Here is a 25,194-nt window from a genome sequence, read left to right on the forward strand (position 1 = left end):
TTAATTAATTATAATTAATTAAACTAATTAATTAAAGTTTATATAAATTAATTTAAAAATTATAGTTATATATTAATTATAACTAAATTTAATTTAATAAAATTGTTAATTAATTAAAATTAATTAAAATAATTAATTAGGTACAACGAACCACTGTGGGCACAAGTACTGATATCACCTACGACATCGGTGATCAAGATCTTCAAGCTTTTCGGGTACAAGGGCGACTCGATGTACAAAAGGTACACTCCCTGGCAAAATCAGAAAGGAAGTTTTAACAAATTAGAACCAAACTTCCTGGTGTTCCAAAGTCTCTTCTTAGTTCTATATTTAAGAAGAAAACAGCTCTGATACCCACAAATACCGGAAATAACAAGTCTGCTACACTGAAGATCCTAAAAGGAGTTCTCCCCAAATCAGCAGTCATTGACTTCAAAATCCAGAAAGTCCTATCCCCGGTGATTGAGAAAGAGGGGAGTCAATATCAAGACTAGAACGCCACCGGATCCGCAACACTCATATTAGCGGACAGAAGGCGTGTATAAGCTCTCAAATGAAAAGTTGTGTGCATCCAGATGAAAGTTATTTACACAACTACAAATACTTCAAAGTACCCCTGCACCTACATTATAGTTTGTATACATATAGGTACACAATGGGGTACGTCTAAATCAATATAAAAATCACCCGCACGGGCCCCGGCAAGCGTGTTATTGGTACACACGTGACGCCTAGGGATGCTGCGCGGGTCGATAAGTGAATTCTAATTCGAACCTGATCCTTCTATACGGACTAATAGAAGTCGACAGGGTTCGAACCTTTAAACGAATACACGGTTGTAGCGGCCAGTATATTTGTTTCAATATATCCATATTAGGCCTTCAAGGCCTACAGTCAAAAGAATTCACTAAACAAAAGGCATAAAGCCTATGAAACCCGATCCTCCTTAGTGGATAAATAAGAGTAGACAGGGTTCGAACCAACGGATAAATATGCGGTCACGAAGTCGACCGGAATATTTATCTTATACATTCATATTCGACCTTCAAGGCTTTCAACAAAGAAAATTCATGAACGAAGGCACAAAGCCTACGAGAAACCCGATCCTCAGTCAATAGCTTGTCTGAGTTGACAAGGTTCAATCAACAAATGGAAATGACCCCAAATACCCCAATGATGGCTGAGTTGAATGCAAATCTCAACCGGAAGGGTTCACAAATATTTTTCAAATTCCTTTCAAGCTCTACCCAAAAATTCAAAACTCCACAAATCCCAAATTACAAGATATTTAAATTTGAAATCAATCCATCAATTGCTTAAAGCAAAATCCATCCACCCTCCGCAACAGTTTGTCGGGGTGGACAAATCAAAATCTACTTCTGCTCACAAAGAGCGAAATGTTTAGTCGAAAATATCACTAGGATCCATTCTCAAACAATCTCCTGCTAGTAAGGACGTGGTACGTGTCCTCTGACCGGCTGTCTGACGTCAAATGGCACCGCAGGATAAACGGTTATGACACGGGGCCCTCTGAACCGAGCGGTTTTGCCGCCAAATGGCACCACAAAATACCGGTTATGGCCAGAGCCAATACGTTCCTTATTGACATCAAATCCTTGAGATATGAATCAAAAGGATATGATCGATAGGGCACAAAGCCCTTTGTTAGCTAAGGTGGATTAAAATTTGTCCCCTTAGACAAACATTCAACCTCGGTCTACAAGGTCCCCTTGGACGAAGCAACCCATGGCTGCCGACAAGGATCCTTCTATCAGGTTGGGTCGATTACCTCCTCTGACTAAGTAGACCAGGGACCACGATGGCCCGGGACGACGGAACCATGGGATCTTGATCGGGCCCATCATCCATTCCCCCACCATCCATTCCCCCACCATCTGCTTTAAGTGCAAGATTGACGACTAGCCTTAATCGAAAGTTCTCTCTCGTGATCGGGAGGGGTAATTAACTATAGGGGCTTGCGCCTATAGGAAACCAGAACTCAGATCATAAAGTCCTCGCAAAATGAGGACGAAATCTCTGGGTAGTGTCTTATCTAAAAATCCATCTGCCTTCCAAAATTTACCCCGTAACTTATCCGTTAAAACTCCTCTCGCTCAAATAAAAAGAAACGCGCGGCGGGGAGGCCGGGGCCGAATTTTCGGAGCCAACAGATTTCTGGCGACTCCGCTGGGGAATGGTTTCTCTTTCCATCTCTGCTAGTCACTAAAAGGCTATAGTAGCAAGCAAATCAATTTTTAAACTTCCTAAAAATGAATCTTTTAAATAAGATTAATGGAAATTCAATCAGCAGGATTTTAATTCTATGATATTTTTCCTGCTTTTATTATTTGTTCTGCGTTATTTCTGTTTTATGAAAGTGTGTGGTGATGTATCAAATTCTTATCACTAACCCCTGCCTTTCATTTGTGCAGAATGAAAATGCAGGACACACCAATGACCGTCCAACTGGGACGAGGAGCCAAGATTCAACTGGCAAATGCTGTCATAGAGACTGGAAATTCTGGAGCCACCATCTACTTTGGTGGGTTCGAATTCTCAGCAGCTACTGCAAATGCTGCAGCCGTCCTTGTGTACGGCGTAAACTCTGAAGAACCTTCTGGAAGATCCTATTCTGCAAGGACTGCTGCCAGAGGTGCTGCTCAAGGAAGAGCCTCTGTATTTGAAAGATTATCCCAGCCTGAAACCTTTACTGCAAAGAGGGTTATTGATGGAAGGAAAATTTCTGTGGTGACTGTCAACACCACTAACCTGCCCAGAGAGACTGCTGCATCTGGGAGGTATGATGCTGAGGCTTCCTCATCAGGAGGAAGGCTTAATAGAAGGCAGAGGATGAAGAGAAATGCGGAACTGCGAGCTCAGCAGTTACCTGTACCAACACATCCCTCCAACCTGCCGGCACCAGAATCAGAAATCAATATTCCCACTCAGAACAGGTTTTCTAACCTGAAGTGGATAAAAAGAAACAGCTCATCTGATGAGCTTAAGCAATCCTTTTGGGAGCGTCGACCTGAAGCCCCGACCCCTCAGAAGATAAAAGAGCCCGAATGTCTGTCTGCCCGGGTACACCGTGTACTGAAGACAGTCAAGGAGAAGGGCTTAATGAAAAAGAAGTTCCAGAGGCCACTGATTGTTGAGGCCCGAAGAACTCCTCCAAGAGATAGACTATCATCTATTGTGATAGTTGAAAGAAGAGATTACCGACAACAGGCTCCGCGCGGTGAACATCGGGGCGTGACACCTGAACCATACGTTCGGGGATCCGTCGTCGAAAGGTCCCGATGGAAAGGGAAGCAAGTTTGGAGGCCAAAGCCTCGAAGAGAAAATATCTTGGAAGAAAAGATTAGTTCGGGTGTGACATCCGGAGCTGTCTCCCAGAGATCCACCCCTACCAACAGAACTCGTCAGAAATGGGTCCAAAAGAAGGCCCATAATGACGACAATTATAATGACAGTCGACATCCTGGAGAGTCTTCCAGGAGATCCTGTCATTCTCCTACTTCAACCAAAGAAGAGCTTCATTTCGATCGCAGTCCGCGGATCGAAGAAGTAATCATTTCAAGTCAAGAGCCTGAAATTCAGTGGAGACGCCGCTCAGAAATTCAGATATAAGAAGATGAAGAAAAATATGACGATGATGATACTATGGAAATCGAGGTGGTTCGTATGGTCAGCCACATTGATGTTGAAGATGATGATGGTGATGAAGATGACCAACAATCATAGCCGCGCATACGTGTTTATCGACGTCGCCACAGGGCTAGATCCATTGCCAGCCAAAGTGCTCATTCCTCAGAAGAAGGAGATGAGGAAGAAGAAGAGGTTGGAGAAACCCCTTTGCTGGCGAAGACATCACACTCGCTGAAATGAGAAATCAAATGAGGCGACAAATGCGGAAGAAAGATAGAGAAATCTCTCAGCTGAATGATAAAATGACTGAGATGATGACTCAGATGACGGCTATAATGGAAATGATGCAGAAGACCACTTATGTGGGTCCTGCACCGGTTCAGCCCGTCAATAAAGCTGCTAATTCTCAAAACCCTCAAGCGCCTCAAGACTCAGGAGTGAAAGGTGTACTTGAAGGTGGCAAAGAAACTGATGATCCAACCCGCCAGCGTACTCCACAAAATATGGTGAGTGCCTCTGAACCTGTAACTGCATCACAGCTGGAAGGCTTAATCAGCGAAAAGATTAAAACCATTATAGCTGCTGAACAGGCAGAGAAGTTGGTAGGCAAAGGTCGCCCGTACCCATCAGAATACGATCAGGTGCCATATCCAAAGGGATATTATGTGCCTAAGTTCAATATCTTCGATGGTAATAAAAATCTCAAACAACATCTCGCACAATTCAAAGCTACCTGTGGGAATACAGGGGGCAATGATGCTCTGCTATTTAGGCAATTCGTAAGCAGCTTGAGTGGAACTGCTTTCGAATGGTATGCCGAACTGTCAAATGATTCTCTAAAGACCTTCGCAGAATTAGAGGCATTATTCGTGAAAAGGTTTGCCAGTGCAACAGAGAAGACTAACATTGATGATCTTGCCCTTGATAAAAGGAGGAAGGATGAGTCAGTAACAAAATATATAACACGCTGGCGCAATCTCAGTATGAAGTGCGAGCAGTAACTAGAGAAAGAACATGCAGTTCAACTACTGATGGGAAACATTGATGACAAAATGCAACTCTTCTTATGCATGGCTTCAATTACTACTTTCCAAGATCTGTTGGATAGGGTGGCAAAATTTAAAAAGTTAAACTTATCAAAATCTGAAAGCCTCCCTGACAGACTTAAAAAGGCTAAGACGCCTGATGCTAGGAGAAATGATGTTTACTCCGCATTCCCTCCTAGACCTGATAAAGGTAAAAAGACAGTATATAATGTGGATAAAGGAAAGCAGCCTATGCAGTATGAAGAAAAATCAAAACAGGCTTACAATTCAAATCCTCAACCAAAATTAGTTCTTGGAGGAAATGACAAACCTCGAGCCTTTCCTGGTGGAGGAGAGCGTTAGAGGCAAACTACAGGAGCTGGTGATAGAACTTTCCCTTCCCTCAAAGAGAAAATGAATAAAGAATATTCATTTAAGAGATAGTGTCGCTAAATTGTTCTGACAAGCACTCAAGAATGGTCTAGAGTTACCAGAATGCAAAAGACCTGAAGAGTCCAAGCACAGTGGCGACCCAAACTACTGCCCATTTCATCGGATAGTTAGTCATCCAATTGAAGATTGCTATGTTTTCAAAGATTGGCTAGAAAAGATGAACAAGAGGGGAGAATTGACATTATCAGATAATGTGTTAGTTCGTCCCAGAAAGGAATCCACCCGGGTAGTCACGTCCTCTTCCGTACTCCCGCCTAAAGAAACAACAACAAAAGAATCTGTCCAAAAGGAACAATGGGAGACTGTGGTCTCCAAGAAGACAACAAAAATGCCAAAACAGCTAGGAGTTCCTGGTGTCAAGTGGAAGTCCCTTACTGAGCCAGTACTGAACTTAAAATGGTTGTCTGTGTCACAAGCATCCACCTCTAACAGCAACCTGACCAAGCTAGCTCATTCAAATCTAGTAAAGCAAAGCTAAGGTCTTTTAAGAAGAAAGCCAAGTTGAAGAAGCCTATGACGAAGAAGACTGCAACTCAAAAGGTTATTGATAGTTTGGGTGAATATTACCAGACAGTCAGGAGGCCTATTAAGCTCGGTGATTTTATGAAAGAGCTTAAATTAGATGAAAATGAAGAAGCTGAGGATGAATCCCTTCCTACAGAGACATGCTGAGTCATCTTTACGACATCAGAGATATCAGATAGGGAGAAATATGCTGAAGAAGCGGCCCCTGAGTTCTGTCTAATGGTGTCATCAATGGAATTCAGTTCAGAAGATCTATGTTTTCCAGATGATGAAAATTCAGACCCAAGCGTAGCATCGCAAATGAAGCAGGTGAAACTGGGAGACGATTCCGAGTCCTCAGGCGAACCTCCAGACGCGACAATGGCTGAGTCTAAAGAGAATGCTTCATCAAATAAGTCTGAATCAGATGAGGTGGCCCAAGTACAGTTGAGAAGTGGCAAGGTACTGCCGCCTTCACCAAAGAAAGGAATCCCTAATAAAGATAAGGGAAAAGAGATAGTTATCAATGAAGATATTATCCCCGAAGATCCCAAGAAAAATAATACTTTATCCAAGGGGATAGATTACAATATCTTATCCCACTTGAGGAAGATCCCAGCGCAACTCAGTATATATGATGCCTTACTAATGTCTAAAGACCTTCGGGAGACTTTGATCCAAGCTCTCAAGGACCCTGAAAGATATGAGGCGTATTTTGCTGAACGTAACTTGACTGAGGTTTTGCAAGCTCGAAATGAACCACTATCACTTTTGCTGAGGATGATCTGATGCTTGGAACGACAGATCACAACCGCCCTCTGTATGTTACGGCAGAGAGCGACGATATGATGATCAGTCAAATTTTGATCGATCCTGGATCTTCCGTAAATCTCTTGAGCCTTAAAGCATTGAGATCATTATGCCTTGAAGTGGAACATCTTGGACAACATAAGTTGATGGTGCACAGCTTCAATGAGAAAGGGCAAAAAACCCTTGGATCATTTATGCTCCCTCTTGTATTTGGGGAACTCCATACAGAAGCCAAATGTCATGTGATTGACGCGGACACTTCATTCAAGGCACTACTGGGTCACCCCTGGTTGCACGAATATGACGTTGTCCCTTCAACATTACACCAGTGTATGAAATATCTCAGAGAAGGAGAAGAATTCAGGATCTCTGGTGATATTCAACCCTTTGCAGTACATGAAGTAACAATATATGAAGATGCCAGATACTTCATGCCAAAGAAGCAAAAGCCTTCGAGTTCTCTTGAGGCTAGGGCATCAAATTTAAAGGCTGCAAAAAAACCTAAACAAGAAGGTGAGAAGAAGCATGTATGGAGAGAGAAAGCAACGCCGTCTCTTCCCAAATCACCAATCATTCCTAAAGAAAAGAAACATGTACCTCATCTTAGGAGCGACACGGAGGAAGATGACGTTACTCCTGCCAAATCTCAAAAAGTATGCCAGTCCACGGATGAATGGAGTATGCAGGTTGAATTTTCAAATGATGATTATGATTACGACTCCATCTATATGAATAGAGTGCAGGAGGTATTCTCTAGAAGAATAAGCAGCCTGTCAATCTCAGATAGCGTACTCGTAGTCACACGTATCCCCCAAGAACACTTTAAGGAAATCATTTCACGCGAGGTTCATAAAGTTGAAGAACTCGCCACCCTCTATCTGTCTCCCCGTAAAAATGGGACTGTGCCAAAGAATGTACTATATTCCACGGGAGTTCGTGAAGAGGAGAATCATGACTGGGATTACATGCTCCTCGACTCCAAGGAATTATTTCCTACGAGGCTACCTAGGTTCAATACCAAGAATATTCAAAGAATGCTACGAAAGCAAATCAATATTCCTACTACCAAACGACAACTTCGTACAAGCTTGGGCCTCTAGTATGGAAGAAATCCGCATTCGTTATGACAGAAAGTTACAGATGCATATAAAGGTATCGGATTCATCAAAAGAAAATTCCTCCGAAAAGAGACTTATCGGGCAATCACAAGCATGGAAATTGAATCCGAAGAAGGCGGTGTTGAAGAGACACGCGAAGCTGATGATTATGATGATCAACCCGTAGAAGCTGAGCCTGCACCAGAAGAATTGGAAGACGGTGGACAGGCCGCTACGATGGACGAGCTCAAAGAAGTCAATTTGTGAACTGAGGAAGACCCTCGCCCAACCTTTATTAGCTCTCTTCTACCAGAAGATCAAGTAGAAGAAATAAAAGAACTACTATGTGAATTCAGGGACTGCTTTGCCTGGACATACGCTGAGATGCCTGGCTTATCCCCTGATGTGGCAGTTCACAGATTAGCCATCAAGTCTGATGCAGCACCCGTCAAACAAGCTCCAAGGAGAATGAGATTGGAGATTGAAGAGCAGGTGATTGCAGAAACAAAGAAGCTCATAGAAGCAGGCTTCATCCGAGAAGAAAAATATGCCGACTGGATTGCCAATATCGTCCCTGCAAAAAAGAAGAATGGTCAGATTCGTATCTGCATCGACTTCAAGGATCTCAACAAGGTATGCCCAAAAGATGACTTTCCACTCCCTGTATCCGAGCTTCTAGTTGACAATACATCCAACTACGATATGTTCTCCTTCATGGACGGATCGTCGGGCTACAATCAAATTAAAATGGCGCATGAAGATGAAAGACATACATCATTCAGAACGCCTATAGACATATTCTGCTACACAGTCATGCCCTTCAGCTTGAAGAACGCTGGTGCCACTTACCAACGGACGATGACTCGTATATTTGACGATTTGATTCATAAGAAGGTTGAATGCTATGTAGATGACTTGGTCATTAAAAGCATGAACCGAAAATATCACCTTGATGACTTGATGACAGTATTCGAAAGAATCAGAAAATATGATCTGAAGATGAACCCTCTCAAATGTGCATTTGGGGTATCCTCAGGAAAATTCCTAGGGTACGTTGTTCGACATCGAGGCATCGAAGTCGACCCCAACAAGATCAAGGCGATCGTGGAGATGCCACCTCCAAAGAATCTTCGACAACTCCGCTCCTTACAAGGGCAGTTGGCTTTCATTCGGCGATTTATATCGAATTTGTCGGGTAGGTGCCAGCCATTTTCAAAGCTGATGAAGAAAAATGTACGTTTCAAATGGGACGAAGAGTGCCAAGAAGCATTTGATAGTATTAAAAGATATCTGTTGAATCCTTCTATTCTCGCGGCGCCAATCCCGGGGAAGCCTCTTATAATATATACGGCAGTACTAGAAGAGTCCCTCGAAGCACTATTGGCCCAGCATAATGAAGAAGGCAAGGAGAATGCACTCTACTACATCAGTCGGAGATTGATAGGAGCAGAAATCCGCTACTCTCCAATTGAGAAGCATTGCTTGGCTTTGATTTTCGCAGTTCAGAAGCTCCGCCATTATATGCTATCTCACAAAATCACCTTGATATCAAGATCGATCTGCTGAAGTTCTTGATGATAAGACCAGCGTTGACAGGTCGTTTGGCGAGGTGGGCAGTGATACTGTTGCAGTTTGATATCACATATGTCCCTCAAAAGGCAGTAAAAGGGTAGGTGTTGGCAGATTTTCTCGCTGCACACCCTATCCCTGCAGATTCACCGCTCAACGATGATCTACCTGACGAGCACATCATGAATGTTGAAGAAGAGGAGATGCTACGAGTATGGAAAATGTACTTTGATGGAGCATCATCAATCAAACGTGCTCGACCTCCAAATCTAGAGAAAGTTCAAGTCGGAATTGGACTCATTTTCGTGGCACCCGAGGGAGGCATAATGAGAATCTCATTCAGCTTGACTATACCTCATACCAATAATGAAGCCGAATATGAAGCTCTAATAGCAAGATTGGAGATTGCAATCGACGTTCGAATCAGAAACCTTCAAATTTTCGGTGATTCTCAACTTGTTGTAAATCAAGTACTGGAGTTTACAAAATCACCAAGTTCGAGTTGGTCTGTTATCATCGGCGAGTTCTTGAGCTTATGAAGCAAATTTCAGTTATCAAACTAACTCAAGTTCCTCGAGGTCAAAATGGCAAAGCTGATTCTCTTGCCAAATTGGCTAAAGAAATGGTAAATATGGACGACGAATGGCCTATAATAATTATGGTGCACAATCGACGGATCCTAGAGCCAGCATTACTACAATTCCCGCAGGAAGAGGGAATACCAGATTCAAATCAACAGGATACAACTCCGGTTGATCCTCAACCTCCCCAACCAGTTGATCTCGAAGATCAGTCTGAAGAACAGTAAGTTCATAAGAAAAGGCGTAAAACTAGTCAAGCTTCGGAATCATGGTGGCATTGCCTAGATATCGAAGAAGAAGATGACTGGAGGCGGCCTTTCATTGACCACTTTAAAGAAAGTAGATTGCCAACGGACAAGTCGTTAGCTGCTCAACTCTGGAAGAGAGCGCTAAGATATGCATTCATCAACAACTCGTTGTATCAGCGTGCTTTCGATCAAATGTGGCTAAGGAGTCTAGGGACTCGAGAAGCTGATAAAGTGGTAGCAGAAGTTCACGAAGGACTTTGTGGAGCGCACCAATCAGGTCCTAAGATGGCAGTTAAAATCAAAAGAATGGGCTACTATTGGCCGATCATGGTCAGAGATTGTATCAATCATGCTAAGAGGTGTCACGAGTGCGAGATCCACGGTGATGTTATACATCAACCGCCAAATCCGCTGCACCCTACAATAGCATCATGGCCATTTGAATGTTAGGGTACTGATATTATCGGGCCGATAGATCCACCGTCATCAGCAGAACACCGCTTCATCTTGGCAGCAACCGACTATTTCTCCAAGTGGGCAGAAGCGATTCCATTCAAAGAAGTTACATCCGAGCATGTAATCAATTTCTTTACTCATAATGTTGTATACAGATTTGGAGTGCCGCGTCGCATAATCTCAGACAATGGAACTGCTTTCAAAAGTACAAAAATTTATAGGTTCGTTGATCGGCACAAAATCGATTGGCGATATTCGTCTATATACTATCCAAGAGCAAATGGCCTGGCATAAGCCTTCAATAAGACACAGGTGAAATTGTTAAAGAAAATCCTTACCAAGAATAAAAAAGAGTGGCATACGAAGATGGCTGAAGCGTTGTGGGCGTATCGTACAACCTACAAAATACCAACCAGAGCCACTCCTTACTCTCTGGTGTTCGGAGTTGAAGCTATACTGCCATTAGAAGTTGAACTTCCATCCCTTCGAGTTGCTATCCAGAATGAGATGACTCAGGAACAAAAAGCTCAGTTAAGAATGGAGGAGTTCAATGCACTCGATGAAATCAGGTTGCAAGCTCAGCAGAACTTGGAAATCTACCGAGCAAGAATGACAAAGTCTTTTGATCGAATGGTGCGTCCTCGATCATTTCAAGAAGGGGAATTGGTCCTGGTGCAGAGAAGACCAATCATCCCACACCGAAAAATCGGTGGCAAATTCGTATCCAACTGGGAAGGACCTTTCGTCATCGAGAAGGTATTTCAAGGAGGAGCTTATCAACTCATTGATTTGAATGGTCAGAGGCCCATGCCGCAGATCAATGGTCGATATTTGAAGAAATACTATGTATGAAATCGCCAAAAAAAATGTTATGCTTAATGAGTTATGTTTTTGTACAAATTTTATAAGCATGTACATTTTATATTTTGAAATTTTCCTCTGTTATGAGAATACATTTCAAAATCCTCCTGTTACATTGGGGGCATTTTAAATATTTATTCGGGTCGACATCGCGCTGCGTGCCGAGATCCCCAAATAAATATTTAAAATTTCAAGATTCCAATTCTATTCTGCTCTAAAATGTCCCTGCGAGACAGGGGGCATTTTAAATATTTATTCGGGTCGACATCGCGCTGCGTGCCGAGATCCCCAAATAAATATTTAAAATTATCAATTCAAATATTCTTTTCTGCTAAAGAATACAAATACTTGTTTTCAAAGTATGCAGGTGATCGTCATCAAAGATCGAGAACAGCCTTCTCCAAATCAAACCAACGACTCAAAGGGTCAAGAAAGAGATTTTTGTAACTACACCACTCCTACAAAATTGATTCCGGAAAACTTGAAGTCTTCCGAGCAGGCCTGAACTTATAAGGTTCGAATGGGTGTAAAAGGTCGAAATCCAACAAGCCGCAAATATGGCTGGATGCTGGAGCTCCGTCTACTCAACAAGCCATAAAAAACGCCGTAGTAGGCATCAACCCCACTTCGTCAACTCCGTCAATAGGGACTGTAGAAGACGAAACGGCAATTTGACTCGACAAGTTCATAGTGGTCGTAGTTTTACAAAAATTCTTCCTAAATGACTGTGGAATCAAAGTTCTAAAGGGAAAGAATGAGTCCTCGAGTTAAACTACCAGATGTTCGTAGCTCCAAAATCTACAACCACAAGGATGGCTCCCAAAACTTCTGCCCAACTTTAAGCAGATCAGCATTTGGGAAGCACAAATCTCATAGCTTAAGTCTGAAGCCTGAATGGGTGTAAGAGGTCGTGATCCACAAAGCCAAATATGGCCGGATCGCTGCAGCTCCTTCTACCTCAACAAGCCATAGAGAAAGGCCGTAAGCTAGAGGACCTCCATTTCAGCAACCAGAGGACAAAAAAGCTGTCAATCCCAGCTATCCTGATTCTGATTGAACTCAAGTGACTCAGATTAAAGTCTTCTCAAGTGGTTAAGGATCAAGATACTACCTACGTTCGGTGCTATCAACTGAATCTGAAACCTGCAAATCCTTCAACAAATCCATAAAGCACAAAGCGAGGATCGAAGGAATTTTTCTTCAACAAGTCCGCTAAAGCACAAAGCAAAGGACCGAAGAAAATATCCCAAAGTTCATGAAAATCCTTAGGCTGAACCAAGTGGATTCTGTCATCAACAAGTCCGCTATGCACAAAGCTCTGGACCGATGACTTTCATCATTAACCTAATACAAACCTAAATAGTTTAGGTAACCGGCATCTACCCCTTCATCAAGCCCGTCAAAGTTAGAAGCATAAGGCAGAAGGAATATAAATTTTCTGATAAATCAGTAAAGACAAATTAGATAATCCTTCACCAAGTTCACTACTCAGAGCATTAGGCGGAATGAATCAAAATCTCACAAGGTAAGGCAAAGCCGTGAAAGAAGTATTTCGAATGATATCTACAAATGTCCCTAAAGACTGGGGGCATTTAAAATATTTATTTGGGTCGACATCGCGCTGCTTGCCGAGATCCCCAAATAAATATTTAAAATTCCATCGAGATACAATCAGATGAGGGAAGAATTTTGAGCATATGCTATCCATTAGCGTCAATCTACAAAGTGATACTCTAGAAACTCAAGTACGAAATGATATATTACTATCCTAGAGGTCCTTGACTAAAACCAATGCATCAACTATATGTTGATACATCTGAAAGAGCCGTGAAGAAGGAGAAAGTAGTGTGACATCCAAATAAACTGTTGAAGATCCACTAAAAGAAAATTCTAGTGTGACATCCAAGTAAAATTTTGGAGATCCAGTAAATGAAAATCCTAGTGTGACATCCAAATAAAATTTTGGAGATCCACTAAATGAAAATCCTAGTGTGACATCCAAATAAAATTTTGGAGATCCACTAAATAAAAACCCTAGTGTGATATTTAGAACAAATATCTAGAGATCCAGAGGGTCAATTAGCTTTCAACAAACGTGGCTCGCTCTAGACGCGTACCACATTTGTTGGGGGGCATTTGTTGACCTGTGTCATGTAAAAACGAAAAAAAAAAAAAAGAAAGAAATCAAATCCTTACTTGCCATCACACGTCGTTCGCACGTCGAAGCCACGCTCGACATCGCATCCCCCACGTCGCTCGCACGATGCGCTCGCATCGTTAAAATGCTGAAGGGGCGAGGCCTTGGGCCTCTTTCTCCACCCCGAGCTCTCTCACTCTCCCTCATTCCTCTCTCGACCTCGCTCCAGCGACGATTTTCCCTTCCAGCCGATCGGAAGCAACGATCGAAGCTTGACGATCGTGAGAGCTCCTGTGTCGCCGTTCGACTTCGTCGCTTCTTTGATTCCCTTCGTAGTTGTGCGACTCCCCTCCTACGATGTTCCCTTCCTGTTAGGAACGGAAGTTGTGGCATTCAAATCGGAAGCAACAGGAGCTCGCTCGCGTGAAGGAACTTTCGCCCTATCGCGTGCCTTCCGTCCTCGCTTCCTCACGGTCGCCCGACGTCGTCCCTTCTCCGGCTCCTTCTTGCTGTCCGACCGCTCCTTCGACGACCTTCCCTTCTTGTTGAATCGAAAGTTACGGCATTTTGATCGGAGCCGAGAGCAAGAGCTCGCCGACAGTGAAGGTAACTTTCTACCCTTCGCGTGCTTCTTCGGCCTGTCCTGACCGAATCCGAGAGGAAGAAGGGGGTTTATTTTTTTATTTATTATTATTATTATTATCATTTTATAATTATATTAATTAATTATAATTAATTAAATTTATTATTTTTTAATTAATTATAATTATTATAATTAATTATATTTAATTCTATTTAAACTATTATAATTAATTTAATTAATTATAATTAATTTTACTTAGAATTAATTTTAATTAATTATGATTTGATTAATTATTATTAATTAATTTTAATTAATTACAATTTATTAAAATTAATTAGTTTTACTTAATTATAACTAATAATTTTAACTAAATTTAATAAACATTAATTAATTAGTTTAATTAATTATAATTAATTAAAGTAATTAATTTAAAAATAATTTATTAATTAATTTACAATTAATTAATATTAATTATAACAAATTCAAAAAAAAAGAGAAGAAGTATGCTCCTCTTACCTCGATTTTCATGCCCTACACCGCCGACAGCCACCGTCGGTCTCAACGGATATAATTCTAACTTACACCCCATTCGTCGACGTTATGCAGGGCGACCGAAGAAACCACCTAATCATGGCGCTCTTGAGGCACGGTTGAGGGCAGCCCGTGCGAAGCAATACACGAGGCGGGTAAGCCCTATACCGCTCTTGTAGCGATCGTGGGCGACGGTCTTTACTCGACACCGACACCGCCGCGACTTGCTAGCGCAAAGTTGAATGTTTCCAAATCCCATTCTCGACGTTTGCAGGCGGACGGGGAACCACCTATACGCGCTCTTGTGTAGCATGGAGGATAGAGCCCGGTGGGAGCATACGGCTAGGTGGTGAGCCCTTATACAGCTCTTTAGCGTGGTGGGGAGGCTACTGTGTGATTCTGCTTACGGCACTGCTGAAGGCCCCATACACGCTCTCTGTAGGCGTGGGTGGGATGAAATTTTGTTATGGCCGCGGTGTCCAAGACACACTACCATACACGCTCTAGTAATGTGGTGGGAAGGACCAGCTCCCCTATTTTCCCCCAAACGGGGGATATGCCGGGGTGCTGCCGAAATTTTCACTGAAATGTACAAAGACTTGAACAATTTGAAGACCCTCTTGGACAACAATATAGAAGAACTGTACTCGAACAAAAATGTACAGAACTTGAACTAAAATGAGCAGAGGACCTGTACAAGAACAAAGGACTTGTGGACCTAAATCAGAACCAAAATCCAAATGATTTCTAAAGACCAAATTCAAATGAAATAAAATCAGGTTGAAACCAAAATTCAAGCCAAATTGAATATTCAATAGAAATCAAAAGACCTCAAAAGATTTTGAACAATCATTTGAAAATACATTCGGACTCAAATTCAAAGGAAATGCGAAAAACACTAAAATTGGATAAGACTCGGACTACAGAGGACATAGAATTGGTCTTGCACATTAAGCTCATGAACCTGATTTAAATTGATCTTGAAAGGGCTTGAACTTGAGCCTGGTTTGAGCATCATCGCTCTTTCACATTCGACGCCAGTCAAAGCAACCCACCTGAGATTGGTGAAAGGTGGATATGGTACTGATGTCAATGGGTCTCCTACGAACAGTTCCAGGAGCTCGTAGTGGATACAATGGGTCTCCGCAAATATATACAAGTCTCTTGTGGATAACAACAATGGGTATATCGTAGGTACAACGAACCACTGTGGGCACAAGTACTGATATCACCTACGACATCGATGATCAAGATCTTCAAGCTTTTCGGGTACAAGGGCGACTCGATGTACAAAAGGTACACTCCCTGGCAAAATCAGAAAGGAAGTTTGAACAAATTAGAACCAAACTTCCTGGTGTTCCAAAGTCTCTTCTTAGGTCTATATTTAAGAAGAAAACAGCTCTGATACCCACAAATACCGGAAATAACAAGTCTGCTACACTGAAGATCCTAAAAGGAGTTCTCCCCAAATCAGCAGTCATTGACTCCAAAATCCAGAAAGTCCTCTCCCCGATGATTGAGAAAGGGGGGAGTCAATATCAAGACTAGAACACCACCGGATTCGCAACACTCATATTAGCGGACAGAAGGCGTGTATAGGCTCTCAAATGAAAAGTTGTGTGCATCCAGATGATAGTTATTTACACAACTACAAATACTTCAAAGTACCCCTGCACCTACATTATAGTTTATATACACATAGGTACACAATGGGGTACGTCTAAATCAATATAAAAACCCGATCCTCCTTAGTGGATAAATAGGAGTAGACAGGGTTCGAACCATCGGATAAATATGCGGTCACGAAGTCGACCGGAATATTTATCTTATACATTCATATTCGACCTTCAAGGCTTTCAACAAAAAAAATTCATGAACAAAGGCACAAAGCCTACGAGAAACCCGATCCTCAGTCAATAGCTTGTCTAAGTTGACAAGGTTCAATCAACAAATGGAAATGACCCCAAATACCCCAATGATGACCGTGTTGAATGCAGATCTCAACTAGAGGGGTTCACAAATATTTTTCAAATGCCTTTTAAGCTCCACCCAAAAATTCAAAACTCTGCAAATCCCAAATTACAAGATATTTAAATTTGAAATCAATCCATCAATCGCTTAAAGAAAAATCCATCCACCATCCGCAACAGTTTGTCGGGGTGGACAAATCAAAATCTACTTCTGCTCACAAAGAGCGAAATGCTTAGTTGAAAATATCACTAGGATCCATTCTCAAACAATCTCCTGCCAGTAAGGACGTGGTACGTGTCCTCTGACCGGCGGTCTGCCGCAAAATGGCACCGCAGGATAAACGGTTATGACCCGGGGCCCTCTGAACCGAGTGGTTTTGCCGCCAAATGGCACCACGAAATACCGGTTATGGCCAGAGCCAATACATTCCTTATTGGCATCAAATCTTTGAGATATGAATCAATAGGATATGATCGATAGGGCACAAAGCCCTTTGTTAGCTAAGGTGGATTAAAATTTGTCCCCTTAGACAAACATTCAACCCCGGTCTAGAAGGTCCCTGTAATATCAGTTTTTGCTCCAGGTTCGTCCGGGACGAAGTTGGATCGTCCGGGACGATCGGTACAGGTTGTGCAGAAAATCAGTTTTGGTTGTATGATTCGTCGGGACGAAAATTGGATCGTCTGGACGAAAATTCTCCCGTGAACCCTTCGCCAGGGACGATATGTCATTTTTCGTCTGGACGGAATTCCTCTCTTCATGGATCGTCCGGTACGAAGCTCGTTCGTCCGGGACGATCAGTCTGGATATATATAGAAATGAGATATTTTGAAGAGAGAGAAAAAGCTGAGGAGAGAGAAAAACGAAGGAAAAAGTGGAAAAGTTGATTTTCGGACGACGCGGAGCCGTTTTCGCCCGAAGTGGCTGTTGAGGAAATTGCTGTGCTCGAGGTAAGGCACATTCCGCCTTTCTCAATTTTCAGAACCGTCGTGTTTGGCGGTATATTCTGTCCGGATTTCGTTTTCGTTAATGATTTTTGTCCGTATCTGTTGATTGGCTCAGTTTTTACCGCGTAACTTTCTGTATATTGTTGACGTGCCGAGTGTGCACATTTTGGTTATTTTCTGAAGATTTTCGTCCGGGTATTTTTGATTCGACTGTGTTTTTAGTCGACCAGATTTTTCTGTGAAATTGGAATTTATCTGTGCAGTAGAATAAATGTTCTGAAATGTTGATATCTGTATTATGTGCGAATTCGGTAAATTTTCTTTGCAGGAATTTTTGTGTAAATTCCGTATACTGCCGTTGTGCTGCCCGATTTTTGGGTAATTTCTGAATTGTCCGTGTTCCGTCTTTCTTTCTGTTGAAAGCCATGTACTGTTCTGTAGATGATTATTTTGAGGAAATGAAAAGATAGATGTTTTGTTCCGCTGCATTTGATGTTTTTAGTAGCTCTGTTGTTCTGTGTGCTTCTGTTGAGTTAAGAATTTGAAAGATCAGTTCAGTAACCTAATCCAAAGCCAGATCCTGGTTAAGAAAGGTCTCTCGTCGCGATCCGGCTCGGGCGGGATCCGTCCCCGTCGGGTCGGGTCGTGACAGTCCCCTTGGACAAAGCAACCCATGGCTGCCGACAAGGATCCTTCTGTCAGGTTGGGTTGACTACCTCCTCTGACTAAGTAGACCAGGGACCACGATGGCCCGGGACGACGGAACCATGGGATCTTGATCGGGCCCATCATCCATTCCCCCACCATCCGCTTTAAGTGCAAGATGGTGCAATTTCCTATTTTAAATATCAAATATACCCAAATCCAAATCCAATTTCCAACATCTGAAACCCATGCTGCTACTATATGCCAGATGCACGTATCTCTACACGAATCTGATTGACGACTAGCCTTAATCGAAAGTTCTCTCTCGTGATCGGGAGGGGTAATTAACTATAGGTGGCTTGCGCCTATAGGAAACCAGAACTCAGATCATAAAGTCCTCGCAAAATGAGGGCGACATCTCTGGGTAGTGTCTTATCTACAAATCCATCTGCCTTCCAAAATTTACCCCGGAAAGTAACCGTTAAAACTCCTCTCGCTCAAATAAAAAGAAACGCGTGGTGGGAGGCCGGGGCCGAATTTTCGGAGCCCACAAAGGTACATGAAAAATCTATACTGGTTCATCAAGGCTCACAAAATAATGAATGAAGGATTCAACATCCACTTCTGGCTTAGATCGACAATAGCAAATGCAATATGCATTTCATGTAAGTGGAGTAACCACGTAGCTTTAGTCACACTACAAACCATATGAAACCTAGTTCATACGCCACATATGTGCATGATGTGAACATCTCAACTCAATCGCTCTCTAGCACCTATACATAGTTCGCATTAGGTTTTAATAGAGCAGAAAATAGTGGTTATAATTCATGGTATCCTCATCCAGATCAGCGAACCTCATTAATGGAGACCTAGGCGCTTGACTAAGAAATCAGCCAATGCAAGGTGAAGTAAGAGCAACTCAAACACCTACAGACAAGCTATGACAAAAGATGAGCAAAGGCATGGGCCTTGATGCAAGGCAACTAGGCAATAACATCAACAATGCAAACATGTTTATTATTTTTTAAAGCATAAATGATCATATTATGAGACAAGAGACCATAAATACAATGAGCAAGAAAAGGGTTTGGGTGATGAAGAAGATGAAAAAAATTATAGCAAAGATAAGATTAAGCTTACATCATGGAAGCTACCAACTTCAGCTTTTATTTACTTGTTTAAATTTGAAACATAACTTTTGGGCCTCGTGGACATCTTAATCTAGAAAATATCCTTGGCAATAATTTGGTGCTTGGGTATTTACAATTTCAACTTAATTGTTTTTTTTACTACATGTAAATCTTTTGTTGTGATAGTTCTCATATCATACTCTCAAAAGGTATGGCCCAAAATCGAAGCAAAATTTTTTTAACATCTCACTGCACCAAGGCAAGCACCTAACGCCTTGGCATTAGAAAGCAATGTCACCATGAAAAGGGGATTACGCTTTTAATAGCACTAAATGGAGACTTGCTTACTGCTAAAACAACGAGACAAAAATCTGTATGAGAGTTAATCTCAACAACCTATGAGAAATCAAACAAGAACAACAACAACATCAAGCCTTTATCCCACTACGTGGGGTCGGCTACATGAATCCTTTTTCTCCATTGTGTCCTATTAAAAGTCAAATTCTCATTTAAATCTAATAAAGAAAGGTAATTCCTAATATTTTCTAACCAAGTCTTTTTAGGTCTACTCCTACCTTTCTTAACATTAGTCTTTATTGTTCGACAAGTTTTACGCTGGCTGTCGACTACCTAACGCAACCCTCCACTTTTCTCATCCAGGACTTGGGACCTGGCAACGGCTTGCAAAAAAATATATCTAGAAAAAAAAGGACAATTTTATGAAGATCACGGAGATATTATGTTAAGGGGAGGCATTAAAAAAAAACAAATCTCATGCAAACCAGGACTCCACACATGAGCATGGAGCACAGCTCTAGATATTGGCTTAGGTCATTTTGGTCGAATGCTTTTGGAATAGAAGCATCTTAGAAATGAAAATAATTTAAATGCTTGTATTTTAGACATCCAAAAGTTTGTTTGGTTGGATGAAAATCAATGATCCTGATGACAGATGGTAGTGGCGATAGGAGGTGGCGGCAAATGGCAGGAGTTGAAAGTGCAGCACCAGGCAATAGCAAGTGGAAATTATGAGAGCGTGCAACACGGGATTTGGAAATGGTGCCATAAAGATGATTTCCAAATGCATAGAAAATATAGATTTTGGGGTATTTTAAATCTTTCAAAATCTTAATATCTCTTTTGCTTATGCCAAATACAAAGAAAATAAAAATACAAATAAATAAAATGCAATACCCTACTATTATAACCAAACAACCTCTTTAGTAAATGAATCAACCAACATACCCTCAATAAGAAAATAAAAATAAAAAAATTTATTTTATGCAAAAACATCATGAATGCAGTGATTTCCAAAAATCTGTGTGCTTAGATATTCCTGGAATAGAGGATCCTCTACACATGCAATTATTGTAGCACGAATGTATAACAACAGGGCATGTTTAGAAATAAGTAGGATTTAACCTTAGTAGGATTTAGTAAATTCTATAAATCCGAATTTACTAAATCCTGCTTAAGTTAAATTCTAAAACTATTTGGCAAGGTAAATTTTAATTCTGTTAAATCCTGTTGAACCGTTTGACAATATAATCTAGATTTTAAGGCGGTTAGTTTATTAAAAAAACTCAAATTTATTATGGGTTCTAATTTTAATTTGCATTTTATGTATAAGTTACTTAATAATTCTAACTTTAATTATAGTCAATAAATTAAAATTACAAAAATACTATAATTTAAAAACAATTCAATTATGAAATAATTATTTAATTTTTATTTTGATCATAATTTTAATTATTTATGAGTTAAATTTTAATTATTATTATTAACAAATCAGTATAAATAATATAATTAGAATCTAAGTTAATTATAATTAATCTAAGTAATTACATTAATTCTAATTAAATTAGTTAAACTAAATTAATTTGTTCCTATGTTTAATTCGATGTTATGCTGTCCTATAACTGCAGATTTGCTTTTCCACGTGTCCAATTGTTCGTTACTCTTCGACTTCACCTACTTCCTGAGTTCGAACAAGTCTCTAAATAACTGATTCGCCTCCTTCGACAATATTCCTTCCTATCGGATCTGAAGTCACACCTCTTCGCCGTTCTTTTGTTGGATCAGAAGTACCGATTACAACAACGGGAGCTTGCTCGTTGCGAAATTAGTCATTTTTCTTCCTTTAGCGTGATTCTCCGGCCAAATCCCATAAATCCACCGAACTCCTGGAATTAGTAAATCCAAGATTTATGGCAAAAAGAGGGAAATAAAGGATTTAACTCGCTGTGATATTTAACAGTTCATGGGATTTAGCATAAATCCTACCAAATCCTGCATAAATCCAGTATCCAAACAGCCACTATATCTTCCTCTTCTTTAGCAGAGACATTAAGGCATATAAGAAATCTGAAGCAAAATAGCCCCGCGCAACTACAAAAGCTACACATTCAACTTTCACGATAACCAGTGAAACAAATGAGGACTTAACCAGGCCATTAATTTACTGTAAATTTACACAATATCTAATCTTTTGCAAAATGTATAACTTTTTGAAGATATTTCATAAATTATATTTCTTAATCTTGGAAAAGGCTAATATCCTCCCTTTTATATCAAGAACAATAAACTGTTAATCTCATAATCATCAATTGATAATACAATTTCAATTTAAAGAATTTGAAGCAAAGTTAAGAAAAACTTAATAAACAATTTGAAATCCAATGATTGCAACATAAACAAATTATACAACAACAACATCACGCATTGATCCCACTACATGGGGTCAGCTACATGAATACTTTTTCTCCATGTATCCTCTTAAGAGTCAATTTCTCATTTAAATTTAATGAGAAAAAATCATTTCTAATATTTTCTAGCCAAGCCTTTTAGGACTACCTCTACCTTTCTTAACAAAGGTCAAATCCAATACATCTACTCTCCTAACTAGATTATCGGATTGTCAACATTTAATGTGGCCATTAATTTTCACTCTCTTTTTTTGGCTATCTTTTATATACATATTTCAATTATTTTAATATCTAATCTAGTATATACAACATTAAAAGATAAAATTTTCACATCACATATTGCTTTCTTATATTACTTATGGGCCCATTTATATGCTTTCCAATTTTTCATGCTTTTACATCCAAACTAACTTTATAATAAAGATTCTTATTTTTTATTCATTCTTACGTATTTTAATTCCACCACCAATTATATTTACTATTAAGGGCTTTTCCTCTTGATACACCAAGCAATTATTTGCAACATTTTTTATATTATTAGATACTTTTTTCAACTTAATATTAGTTTCCTCATGCACAGTAAAAATCTTAAAATCTTAAATCTTACTCACAAAAATATTTTTTTAATATCCTTTAAATACTCCCATATAATCATAAGATAATATTTTACTTTATTTTTTATAATATTTTACTTTATTTTTCATATTATGCCCCTTCATCTTAATATCCAAAGCTAATAAGCGATGTTGAGAACATATATTTTCACTTGAAATATCTTTACAAACTTTGTCATCTAAAGGATCTAAGTTTTATTATATCCATTCATAAGTGATGATTTGAGTTGCTCATATCTTTTCTTAAATAAGATATTAGTAATTACAAAATTATAAGCTATAGCAAAATTTAACAGTGCTACCAACTTTATTAGTCACTCCAAATTCATAATCATCATGAATGCTTTTAAACTCTTCTACTATTCTACCAACATGTACATTTAAATCTCCTCTAATAAAAACTCTTTATTTAAAAGGTATCTTTTGTATTATTATTCTTTTAAATCATTCCAAAATTGTTATTATAGGCACAAATCTAAATCTAATTAAAAAGCATAAGCATATATAATATTATTAATCATAACATCAACAACAATTTTTAAAATGATAATTTTATCTTCAATTCTATTAATTTCTACAACATTATCTTTCAAACCATTATCTATAATCACACATATATTATTTCTAGTATGACTACTACCTGAATACCATACTTTAAATCCTAAACTATCAATCACCTTAGCCTTCTTTCTAACCTATTTAATTTCCTGTATTTATAGAATATTTATCTTTCTATGAACCATAATATCTATAAATTGTATTAACTTGCACCTATATTCATGTTCTTATCCGAATCCTAGATTCATGGGATAGCTTCTTTACCCGCATCCATCCATGATGTGGAAACCCTTATTTAATATTGCACCCGAGCGCTAGTGCAGTGTCCATTGCACACTTCTTGCTTTATTCAGGCCATACATCATGTCGCTTCCAGAGGACGCCCAAACATTAACACAATGTATACAAAAAAACATGATTATTTGACAAATTTTGTTGGTTGTCGACTACCTAACACAACCCTCTATTTTTCTCATAAAAGGCTTGGGACCTGAAAATGATAGTGTTAGAATAAACAAATTATACAAAGAATAATTAAATTTTGGATATATATTTTTTTCAAATAAATTATAATAAATGAGTTCTAACTATATCCATAAATAACTAAACAACAACAACAAAATCAAGCCTGTCCCACTACATGGCTTTGGCTACATGAATCCTTTTTCTCCATTGTGTCCTTTTAAAAGTCAAATTCTTGTTTAAATCTAATAAAGAAAGATCATTTCAAATATTTTCTAACAAAGTCTTTTTATGTCTACCTCTACCTTTCTTAACATAAGTCAAATCTAATACCTCTACTTTCCTAACCAGGTCATCGGAAGACCGACATTTTATGTGACCAAACCATCTAAGGCGACTCTCTCTAATCTTATCTTCCACTGGCCCTACTCCAACCTTTTCACATATATGGTCATTTTGTATCCTATCTCTAAGGGTAAAGCCACTCATCCACCTGAGTATCCTCATCTCTGCAACACTTAGCTTAGTATTATGCTTCTTTTTTAATGGCCAACAATCGGCACCATAAAGCATTGCAGGTCTCACAACCATCTTATAGAATTTTCTCTTAAGTTTGAGGGGGACTTTTCTTTCAAACAACAAGCCTGGTGCATTTCTCCACTTTAATCATCTAACTTGAATTCTACTGATAATATCCCCATCTATTTCACCATCACTCTGAACAATAGATCCAAGATATCTAAAACGTGTACTCTTATTAATGACTTGATAGCCTAAAGTCACAATCCCCTCACTAGGTCTATTACTACTAAAATTACACTCCACGTATCCATAAATAACTACAAATAATAATTAAGTTTTCAATAAAATTTTCTTTAAAAATAAATATTATCGAAGTATATTTATATAAATGTAGAATAATTATCATTGCCAAAACATTAACATTTCTTACATAAACATATGCTAAAAAGTATATTTATTTAAGCTAACAAATTAATTATTACAAAATCATAATTTCAAAAAAAAATTAAAAAAGTTGAATTTTAAATAGATTAACTTATTATCTTTTTAAAATTTTGAAATAATAAAATAAATTTATTTAAAAATTTTGAACTACAAAATAAAATTATTATTATTATAAAATAACAAAGATTTCAAAACTTGAATCATAATTGCATTCTCTTACTTTTGTAAGAAATTGTCCATATATGAAAACTAATATTCCAATTGTGGATTATTAAAAATTTTAATTTAATTTTTTAACTCGTTCACTATCCTATTATTTTATCTAATTGCTTGAATTGGATATGCTCGTCAGGCCCATGGCGCCACGTACACCCCACTATCAAGCTTCGTCAACACTGAGCTAGTGATGTCGCACGCTTTCTTGAGTTACATGCCACCATGTGCTTATATTGTTTTTTAATGTGTTTCACACCATCTTTGCTACTACATGGAAGTCAAGCTGCTTGCTTCTCATCATGTTGCGCACACACAACACGCATTGTTGCACTATCGCTACAACAGAGCAGCACTTGATCATCATCACATAAAGTGTCATCATCACGACACGTGATGAAACCACTCACTACATACCACAAACTACTATTGAGCATACCCATCGAGTTGCCCATTATGTGCTCATAGCGTCGCCAC

General features: G+C 39.4%; 1 protein-coding gene across 10 annotated transcripts in view; it reads right to left on the bottom strand.

The window, feature by feature from the left end:
• Positions 1 to 25,194, bottom strand: part of LOC110107716 (tubby-like F-box protein 14) — a 65,927-nt gene that overhangs the window by 18,295 nt on the left and 22,438 nt on the right. The gene's annotated exons all lie outside the window — the stretch shown is intronic.

Source organism: Dendrobium catenatum, unplaced genomic scaffold (assembly GCF_001605985.2).
Source record: "Dendrobium catenatum unplaced genomic scaffold, ASM160598v2 original_scaffold_107050, whole genome shotgun sequence".
NCBI classification, from domain to species: domain Eukaryota; kingdom Viridiplantae; phylum Streptophyta; class Magnoliopsida; order Asparagales; family Orchidaceae; genus Dendrobium; species Dendrobium catenatum.